Below are 11,687 nucleotides of genomic sequence, written 5' to 3' on the forward strand. Positions count from 1 at the left end.
AAATAAACCCGAAAAAAAGACTGACGGGTTCAGACGAGTTTTTGAGATGGATATCTGAGTTTTATCCTTTCCTTTCACCCATCTGTGAACCTTTTTAAAAATATGTTATGTTTGTCGGGAAACAACTACTTTAATTTAATATCAAAAAAGGCTAATGTAGGCTCTGGAAAAAATGTATTCTAATATATAATATAGTATAATGAAATATAATAGGACGATTTTACATCACTTAAAATCATTTATTTTGTTCTATACAATATCTAACTATATGACGTAAACACTGCTTCATTAAAGAACCCCAAAACAACCCAGAGGACCTTAATGTGATACTCATTAGAGTGAATAACATTTATATCAAACATCTCTTCATCAGACTATCTTCATCAGGACGTCCCCTCCACCCAGCATCCTGCAGGTAAGGCTCTTTTATTGAGGCTCTCAGAGTGTCGAGCTAATGGGGAACGTCTTACTTCAGAGTGTTTATGAGGGGAAATATTCCTCAATGGTGCACTAAGCAAAGAGGGAAGTCCTATTTACAGTGTTTAACCGTGAGTTTGAAACACAACTTTCTCAGACCGGAGCTGTTAAAATCCACTAACGTGACAAGCCGGCGCTTCGTAAAGATTTATAATCGCCAGACAAACAGCACACTGTGTGTTTATCCTCATGTGCGAGCTTTGATTTCCACCGTAGTCGGGCTAATTAGCTGTTATTGCTAATCTCCAGCTGCTTTCTGCAATACTTACAAGGCAATTAGTGTGCGTCTTCTCATTTCACTGTAACTTTGTAAAGAGCGCTGCAGCTGTGGGCTTCAGGCCCGTTTCCACCTCAAACGGCTGCAGCACTTTAGTCTGAGAGGGAAATAACGTGGGCTTTCCCTTCTGGTACAGACAGTTGTTACTTTACACTACGAGGTTACAGCTCTAATGTTACATTGTTATGTTAAGTTACACTGTTACAATACAATGGTACGTAGCGTTACAGCTGTAATGTTACATTGTTATGTTAAGTTACACTGTTACAATACAATGGTACGTAGCGTTACAGCTGTAATGTTACATTGTTATGTTAAGTTACACTGTTACAATAAGATGTTACGTAACGTTGTTACAGCTCTAATGTTACAGCTCTAATGTTACAGCTCTAATGTTACAGCTCTAATGTTACATTGTTATGTTAAGTTACACTGTTACAATACAATGGTACGTAGCGTTACAGCTGTAATGTTACATTGTTATGTTGTTATGTTAAGTTACACTGTTACAATACAATGTTACGTCACGTTGTTACAGCTGTTACATTGTTACTTAATTAACACTGTTACGTTACGTTGTAACGTTACATTGTTATGCTTCCGTTCTTCCGTTCGGCTGTTACGCTTGTTTTTTACTGTTAGTAAGAAAGTTGTCTAAGGGCAGTTATTATGTATGCATGCTTAATTGTTACGCTACATCATTACAGTACATTGTTACGATCCGTTGTTACGATGTTTGTTACGTTGTTACTTAACATTGTTACATTACATTGTGACATCATGTTGTTACACTTGTTAAAGTCCGCCAAGGGCAGATGATATGATTTACTCTGTTATGGTTGTTACTTTGTGTTGTAATGTTGCGTTGTTACATTATGTTGTTCCATTATTTGGTTACATTGTATTGTTCCGTTGTTACATTGTTACGTTACATTGTTACTTTCGACTGGTTTTCCTCAAACGTAGCTCCTCCTCCCTCAGAAGGATGAAGACGTTTAGATTCTCTGCCTTCTCTTCGTCTCGTCTACGACTCGAGGCGTTCACGTTGCAGCAGTGAGACTCAACGGAACACGAGCTGATGTGAGGACATGTGGAGGTTTACTTTCTGTGGTTTGGTATTTGAGTTGGAGGACCAGACGCCGGGGGATTTCCACCAGCTGGCAGAGAGAGAGGAAGGAGGGGAATAAAGTTTCCTTGTCCTGTAGCACACGGTGGCCCTGCAGAAGGCGGCTGCACTGGTCACAACCGTAACAAGTTTAATTTGTCTGAATTCAGAGGCGTTGGGAGTCTCTACAAAGTGTGGCCGTTAAATTAGTCAATATGTAAAATTCTGGCATCAAATGTCCCGTATGTTTTGAAGGAACTGAGGGGTTTAGGATCCGAGACAAGAGGTGAGACGACAGGAAGACAAAACAACCATAAATATCTGAGGGTTTATGAGGTTGTTTAGATTAACAATTACCTAAGCAGCTGCTGACATTCCTGTTTTTATAAAATCTCTCTCACACAGGGAAACACTTTAAAACTGGGCTAAACTTAGTTTAAAACGGGACTAAATCTAGTGTAAAACTGGGCTAAACTTAGTTTAAAACTGGGCTAAATTTGTTACACTTTTAAACCAAACGTAGCATGGTTTTAAACCTTTGTCGCTCAGCAGTAAAACCAGCAGTAAAACCAGCTCCTGAGTCCTTAAAGATGGGCTGCGTTTTAAGAAGACAATGCAGAAGCATTTCCTTTGATTCCAACTGTATTTCCTTCAGTACATCCGTAGCGTAGCGTCATCATATTACATATAAACATTGTAAACAAAGACCCAACTGTTGACTGAACACACTGTGATCCTCCTGACCAGCACTGATCCCTGTTTGCTTTACAGGTCGCAAGTTAAGCTCACACACACGCACGTACACACACACACACACACGCATGCAGGCACGCACACACAGTGTTTTCATTCGGACCGTGCAGATGTGTTTGGGCTCGTAACGTCAGATCTGAGCGGAGTCTCAAACTGTTTATATAAGAGGCTCCTCCTCCTCCTGTTCGTCCTCCTCCTCCTCCTCCCCCTGCTCCTGTTCATCCTCCTCCTCCTCCTCCTCCTCCCCCTGCCCCTGTTCGTCCTCCTCCTCCTCCTCCCCCTGCTCCTGTTCGTCCTCCTCCTCCTCCTGCTCCTGTTCGTCCTCCTCCTCCTCCCCCTGCTCCCGTTCATCATCCTCCTCCTCCTCCTGCTCCTGTTCATCCTCCTCCTCCTCCCCCTGCTCCTGTTCGTCCTCCTCCTCCTCCTGTTCGTCCTCCTCCTCCTCCCCCAGCTCCTGTTCGTCCTCCTCCTCCTCCCCCTGCTCCTCCTCCTTCTCCTCCTCCTCCTCCTCCTCCTCCTCCCCTCCTCCTCCTCCTCCTCCCACTGTGTGTTTGTCATGTTTAGGATCTACAGTCCGACCTTCAGAACAACTTCCATGTCGCTGCTGGAAAAGCAAAAGTCCTCCAGAGCAGATTTGTGTTTCGTCCATCAAACCGGCTCAGACTCAGATGCTGTTGAGCATTAGCTTAGCATAAGTTGAACATTAGCTTAGCATAAGTTGAGCTTGTGGAGGAAAACAAAGCACCAAAACTCTCAAAGTGTGTGTGTGTGTGTTTCCTCCCCGGACTGATTGATGAGCCCTCGTGAGGTGATTTGGGATAAAACCTGTTGAAGCGTCTCTTTGCATCTCTGTATGTGGATATCTAGGTCAGGCTTTTCCTCAAAGAGTATTTATGGAGTAAACTACAGCGGCTCTCTGAATAAAGAAAGGTGCCTTTAAATGAGCCACAATAAAAACTATTGTTTATGCTTCAAGACGTTTATGATGTCACTTTATTCTCTGAAACAAATGAAATGAACAGCAACCGACTGTATTAATACTCCAATCTAATGTTCATAAACTACTTTATTACCTTTATACAATATCTGTGGAGACACAAGTCGAGTATTAAATGTGTTATAAAGAAACAAAGGTTGAATATCATGTAAACTATTTGATTTGCTTGATAAATATGTAAACTAATTAAAATCCTCCGACATGTTTAAACTCTGTGATCGTATAAACTCAGTTATAATGTCGGGGGTCTCCTCCTCCTCCTCCTCTTCCTCCTCCTCCTCTTCTTCCTCCTCCTCCTCTTCCTCCTCCTCCTCTTCTTCCTCCTCCTCCTCTTCCTCCTCCTCCTCCTCCTCCTCTTCCTCCTCCTCCTCTTCTTCCTCCTCCTCCTCTTCCTCCTCCTCCTCCTCCTCCTCACGGGATGATTCCACACTAACGCCTGCAAACGGACATCATGTGAGCACCAACACGTCCTCTGAAATATACAAAGTTGTATTTTTCAATCTTCACAAGGCTGCAGGTCTCTCTCACATCGAGTGTACTTTAAAATGAACGCTTACATATTAAAGTTATTTAGATCACGTTGTCTCTTCTCACTCGTACAGGAGACGTTTAGGTTTTTTTTCCTTTACAGTTTCTATGTGAACGTCCCAATAAGTTCAGAAGATGAATAATCATTAATAAGAAAAGGAAAGTCCTGTTTGGTGTCCGTCGTCCTCAAAGCCTCAAACCGTGACTTCAAACGCTGCAATAACATACGTACACACATATATATATACATACCACATATATATACATATTTAGGGAAGGACATGCTGTGACTGCTGAGATCCATTAAGGAGCATGCATATATATATACAGTATATACAGTATATATATATATATATATATATATATATATATATATACACACACACTGTATATATATATATGTGTATATATATACACATATATATATAGTGTATAAGGAGCATATATATATATATATAAGAAACAGACGTGTTTATACGTCATCATTTCAAACTAAATCGCCGTCAGCAGCATTTTCCATCGTCTCTGCGTTTTAAAAGGTAAAAGTAGATGTGTGTTTGTTGACTCTGTTTAGGTCTGCCCCCCCCCCCCCCCAGCAGACCAGGAGGTGCTAAGTACTTGGGCTCCGTCCCTGTGGACCAGCCAGACTCAGCAGAAAGACCTGGGAGGCTCGAGGGCTGAGAGGAACATCAATCTCCCTCTGAAATGACAAAGTCACTCTGAGCTGGATGTGTGTCAAGAGCCTCCACAGCCAGTTAATCAAATCATTAGCAGCAGCCGCTAGCTTCCTGTGGCCTAGTTTACCTTCCTCTGCAGCCTTCGTCCTTACTCCTTTACCTTCCTCTGCAGCCTTCGTCCTTACTCCTTTACCTTCCTCTGCAGCCTTCGTCCTTACTCCTTTACCTTCCTCTGCAGCCTTCGTCCTTACTCCTTTACCTTCCTCTGCAGCCTTCGTCCTTACTCCTTTACCTTCCTCTGCAGCCTTCGTCCTTACTCCTTAACCTTCCTCTGCAGCCTTCGTCCTTACTCCTTAACCTTCCTCTGCAGCCTTCGTCCTTACTCCTTTACCTTCCTCTGCAGCCTTCGTCCTTACTCCTTAACCTTCCTCTGCAGCCTTCGTCCTTACTCCTTAACCTTCCTCTGCAGCCACCTTCCTCTGCAGCCTTCGTCCTTACTCCTTAACCTTCCTCTGCAGCCTTCGTCCTTACTCCTTTACCTTCCTCTGCAGCCTTCGTCCTTACTCCTTAACCTTCCTCTGCAGCCTTCGTCCTTACTCCTTTACCTTCCTCTGCAGCCTTCGTCCTTACTCCTTTACCTTCCTCTGCAGCCTTCGTCCTTACTCCTTAACCTTCCTCTGCAGCCTTCGTCCTTACTCCTCTACCTTCCTCTGGAGCCTTAGTCCTTACTCCTTTACCTTCCTCTGCATCCTTAGTCCTTACTCCTTTAGCTTCCTCTGCAGCCTTCGTCCTTACTCCTTTACCTTCCTCTGCATCCTTAGTCCTTACTCCTTTAGCTTCCTCTGCATCCTTAGTCCTTACTCCTTTACCTTCCTCTGGAGCCTTACTCCTTTACCTTCCTCTGCAGCCTTCGTCCTTACTCCTTAACCTTCCTCTGCAGCCTTCGTCCTTACTCCTTAACCTTCCTCTGCAGCCTTCGTCCTTACTCCTTAACCTTCCTCTGCAGCCTTCGTCCTTACTCCTTTACCTTCCTCTGCAGCCTTCGTCCTTACTCCTTTACCGTCCTCTGGAGCCTTAGTCCTTACTCCTTAACCTTCCTCTGCAGCCTTCGTCCTTACTCCTTAACCTTCCTCTGCAGCCTTCGTCCTTACTCCTCTACCTTCCTCTGGAGCCTTAGTCCTTACTCCTTTACCTTCCTCTGCATCCTTAGTCCTTACTCCTTTAGCTTCCTCTGCAGCCTTCGTCCTTACTCCTTTACCTTCCTCTGCATCCTTAGTCCTTACTCCTTTAGCTTCCTCTGCATCCTTAGTCCTTACTCCTTTACCTTCCTCTGGAGCCTTACTCCTTTACCTTCCTCTGCATCCTTAGTCCTTACTCCTTGAGCTTCCTCTGCATCCTTAGTCCTAACTCCTTTACCTTCCTCTGGAGCCTTAGTCCTTACTCCTTTACCTTCCTCTGGAGCCTTAGTCCTTACTCCTTTACCTTCCTCTGCATCCTTAGTCCTTACTCCTTTACCTTCCTCTGCATCCTTAGTCCTTACTCCTTTAGCTTCCTCTGCATCCTTAGTCCTTACTCCTTTACCTTCCTCTGGAGCCTTACTCCTTTACCTTCCTCTGCATCCTTAGTCCTTACTCCTTTAGCTTCCTCTTCAGCCTTCGTCCTTACTCCTTTACCTTCCTCTGGAGCCTTAGTCCTTACTCCTTTACCTTCCTCTGCAGCCTTAGTGCTTACTCCTTAACCTTCCTCTGGAGCCTTACTCCTTTACCTTCCTCTGCATCCTTAGTCCTTACTCCTTTAGCTTCCTCTTCAGCCTTAGTCCTTACTCCTTTACCTTCCTCTGCAGCCTTACTCCTTTACCTTCCTCTGCAGCCTTAGTCCTTACTCCTTAACCTTCCTCTGCATCCTTAGTCCTTACTCCTTTACCTTCCTCTGCAGCCTTAGTCCTTACTCCTTAACCTTCCTCTGCAGCCGTAGTCCTTACTCCTTAACCTTCCTCTGGAGCCTTACTCCTTTACCTTCCTCTGCAGCCTTAGTCCTTACTCCTTAACCTTCCTCTGGAGCCTTACTCATTTACCTTCCTCTGCAGCCTTAGTCCTTAACCTTCCTCTGCAGCCTTAGTCCTTACTCCTTAACCTTCCTCAGCAGCCTTAGTCCTTACTCCTTAACCTTCCTCTGGAGCCTTACTCATTTACCTTCCTCTGCAGCCTTAGTCCTTAACCTTCCTCTGCAGCCTTAGTCCTTACTCCTTAACCTTCCTCTGGAGCCTTACTCCTTTACCTTCCTCTGCAGCCTTAGTCCTTACTCCTTAACCTTCCTCTGCAGCCGTAGTCCTTACTCCTTAACCTTCCTCTGGAGCCTTACTCCTTTACCTTCCTCTGCAGCCTTAGTCCTTACTCATTTACCTTCCTCTGCATCCTTAGTCCTTTAGCTTCCTCTGGAGCCTTACTCATTTACCTTCCTCTGCAGCCTTAGTCCTTAACCTTCCTCTGCAGCCTTAGTCCTTAACCTTCCTCTGAAGCCTTAGTCCTTACTCCTTAACCTTCCTCTGGAGCCTTACTCATTTACCTTCCTCTGCAGCCTTAGTCCTTAACCTTCCTCTGCAGCCTTAGTCCTTACTCCTTAACCTTCCTCTGGAGCCTTACTCATTTACCTTCCTCTGCAGCCTTAGTCCTTAACCTTCCTCTGCAGCCTTAGTCCTTACTCCTTAACCTTCCTCTGCAGCCTTAGTCCTTACTCCTTAACCTTCCTCTGGAGCCTTACTCATTTACCTTCCTCTGCAGCCTTAGTCCTTAACCTTCCTCTGCAGCCTTAGTCCTTACTCCTTAACCTTCCTCTGGAGCCTTACTCCTTTACCTTCCTCTGCAGCCTTAGTCCTTACTCCTTAACCTTCCTCTGCAGCCTTAGTCCTTACTCCTTAACCTTCATCTGGAGCCTTACTCCTTTACCTTCCTCTGCATCCTTAGTCCTTACTCCTTTACCTTCCTCTGCAGCCTTAGTCCTTACTCCTTTACCTTCCTCTGCAGCCTTCCTCCTTTACCTTCCTCTGGAGCGCTGTGCTTTCAGATACCTCAAATACCTCAATACTAATCAGAGTTGTTCCTTCACAGCACTTTGAATGCAGCTGAAGATCCATTTTATTTGATGGAAAGCTCCAGAACTTCTGCAAAAAAGTCAGACAATTCTTTGACAACTGATGAAGAGCATCCAAAGCTGTCCTCTGATTGGCTTCCAAATGGAGGATTTCCACTTCCAACTGATTCATGAGGCGTCGGCAGCCAATCAGGAGCCAGTTCTGTGGCCCAGAAAGAAGGATGGCTTTTCTGCAGAAAGCAATAACTCTCCATTTAACCAATGGGATTTAAAGAAAAGTCTTTATGTGTGCAGGAACAGATGCATCATCCTCCCTCCTCTCTAAATACCTTTGCTTATTACCAGCGGGGCCCGACAGCAGACAGATGCGGGCTGTCACAGGAAATACAAGCGCTCATTTGAATCTATTTAGTGGGCACAGAGTGGCGGGCCCCGCCAGCCGAGTCCCCCTTTTGTTGTGGAGCTGACATCTCAGAAAGACGGGCGTGCCAGAGGTTGTATTTCCTGTTGGAGCGCCTCCTCCTCCTCCCCCTCCTCTGTCGGCGGCGGCGTGGATGGAGCGCGGCGACCGGAGCACCTGCGTCCGTCCTAATTGAGTCCCGGCATGTCGGATCCACTCTTTAAACAAAGTGACTCTCACTTGAGCTTCATTATACGCTCCCACATTTCCATAGGCCTCTGGGAACGAGGCCCCGGGGCCGTCGCATAAAACAAATGACCGCTCCGTGATAAATGGTTCTATTAGCAATCCAGATTGTTAAACTGTGATATAACAGATCGGGACCCATTCATTTTCCTGCCTTCTGCACACACGCACGCTGTAAATAGCTGGTTCTTTATGTGTAAATAACATATTAAAACTCGGCATTAGCCGCGTGCTTTGAAAGAGAGAGAATTGTTGTGAATAAATAACGCGAGACGGGAATATAAAACAGGGCGGGCTGTTACGGAGGTGCATGACTTAGGTGACAGGAATCCTGCAGCCAACAGAGGAATAAAACCAGCAGCAGTATATTCAGGGGATCAAGGACCTGGGTCTCATCTGCCTCCCTCTCATGCTGCATATTCACTTATCAGGGCCCGGCAACACGAATAATAATGCATATTACGCCCATAAGTAATTGCTCTGTCTCCACACTGTGGCAGACGGCTGTTGTTTTTAGCCCTGATATCTGATTGGTCGAGGCGGCGGTGCTTCTTGTTCATTTCAGATTAAAATACAGGAACACGCCGATAGGGAGGAAGAGTTATGGAGGCTTTATTTTAGGGGAGGGGAGATTAAAAAAGTCAGCAGCTGATATCGAAAATTATTACATTACATGTCATTTAGCTGACGCTTTTATCCAAAGCGACTTACAATAAGTGCATTAAACCGTGAGCACAAACTCAGAACAACAAGAATCAAGCAAGTACAATTTATTCAAGAAAGCCAAACTACAAAGTGCTAAAAGTAATTCAAGGTGTCGTCGATAAAGAAATTGTCAGTTCAGCTTTCATTTTCACCTGCCCACTCTTCTGCACCCACCTCATCATCTTATTCTGTTCACCTGTTAGCCACACCCACCTCATCATCTTATTCTGTTCACCTGTTAGCCACACCCACCTCATCAGCTTATTCTGTTCACCTGTTAGCCACACCCACCTCATCAGCTTATTCTGTTCACCTGTTAGCCACACCCACCTCATCATCTTATTCTGTTCACCTGTTAGCCACACCTACCTCATCATCTTATTCTGTTCACCTGTTAGCCACACCTACCTCATCATCTTATTCAGTTCACCTGTTAGCCACACCCACCTCATCATCTTATTCTGTTCACCTGTTAGCCACACCTACCTCATCATCTTATTCTGTTCACCTGTTAGCCACACCCACCTCATCATCTTATTCTGTTCACCTGTTAGCCACACCTACCTCATCATCTTATTCAGTTCACCTGTTAGCCACACCCACCTCATCATCTTATTCTGTTCACCTGTTAGCCACACCTACCTCATCATCTTATTCAGTTCACCTGTTAGCCACACCCACCTCATCATCTTATTCTGTTCACCTGTTAGCCACACCTACCTCATCATCTTATTCTGTTCACCTGTTAGCCACACCTACCTCATCATCTTATTCAGTTCACCTGTTAGCCACACCCACCTCATCAGTTTATGACTCACCTGTTGCCCAAACCCATCAGCGCTCTCACCTGCCCCCTGAGCTGCGCCTACTCCCTCTGGTATGTAAGCCTCAGCTTCACCCAGCACTTCTTCCCCTAGTATGACCCTACTGGGTTGGACTTCTCCACCGTGCCTCTGTCCTGGTAACCACCATCAGATTCTGTCCTTCAGACTCAGAGACTCCTGCCTTGTTCCTCCTCTGTTTCCTTTGTGTGTTCTGCTGGAATAAACCTCAGCTTTCAAACCACCATTCTGTTGTACTGCGTTTGGGTTCTTTCACCACCCGTTATAGAAATGACCAAATGTATGAAGATACAAAGTGGATGTCGAGTTGAGTTTTAGTTTAGAATAATATTTTATTTATTTATTTTCTAAAAATATCGTAGGCGTTACACGATAGATGTTACACGGTAGATGTTACACGGTAGACGTGTTACATGATAGGCGTTACACGATAGGTGTTACACAGTAGGCGTGTTACACGATAGGCTTGTTACAAAATATGCGTTGCGCAATATGTATTACACAATAGGCTTTATACAATAAGTGTTACACGATAGGCGTGTTACGGAATATGCGGTACGCGATAGGTGTTACACGTTCAACGTTGCAAATTAGACGTTAAAAAAAATAATCTGTTCATAGCAAAAGAGCATAAGAACCACCAAACGTTGAGCTTGAAAATGAAAAAATCAGAAAAGCTTGAAAATCTGAAGCGTTGCAGCTCCATAAAGCATAAAAGACCAAAACGTGACTAAAAGATGTTACAACACTGTAAATCCTGCCGGTTGTTCTGTTCACTGTCCCTGAGAAACTCTGTTCCTCTAATCCTTTGTTCAAATATTAAAGAAGACCGTGTGAAGAAACACGGCGGCTGCACATGTACGACTGCCCACATTGATATTCTCTTATCAACACTTCATGTGGGGTTCTTCCTCGTGGCCACCACCTTCTTCATTAAAGAGAAGAAGTGCCACCAACTCACTGGCTGTATTTCCATTTCAAAAGTGGCACGTCGCTCTGCATCCACGTCGCTCTGCAGAAACTCTCCCTTTCATACTGGAGGTAAGAAGCAGGTCTTTTAACCTCATTATACCCGTCTTTCATCACGCCGTCCCTGACATCTCCAACGTGTCCTTCCCGGGGCGTCCGCCACGAGAACACCTCGGCCGCTCGTGTTCTCTACATCAAAATGCTTTTCTTAGATTCATAACTCGCTAAACAATCTTAGTTTTGATCTGCTGGTCAGCTGTTTCCTATCTGAATGCTAAGCTAAGCTAACCACGTCCTGACTCTGCTCATCTGCCATCATGAATAAAAAGGTGAGAGGAAGAAGGAGTTCTTTGGGATGCTTTGGTTTGATTTCCAGCTCCTTCTTTATCCATGAAGGAGTTTCTTTGTAATGGGGGGCCACCAAGTCCTTCATTACTGAGGAGAAATGTCACTAAATCACCCGTTAATCTCCATTTCAAAGGCGGCCCGTCCGCCTGCATGCTTGTCAATGCCTGTCCCTCCCTTCCTTTATACTCTGGAGGTAAGAACAAGGTCTTTCAGCCTCATTATGCAGAGCTTTCATCAGCCGCTCTCTGACATCTTTAAAACACGGGTTCTCTC

The sequence above is a fragment of the Cyclopterus lumpus genome, chromosome 2, assembly GCF_009769545.1.
Source record: "Cyclopterus lumpus isolate fCycLum1 chromosome 2, fCycLum1.pri, whole genome shotgun sequence".
NCBI classification, from domain to species: Eukaryota; Metazoa; Chordata; class Actinopteri; order Perciformes; family Cyclopteridae; genus Cyclopterus; species Cyclopterus lumpus.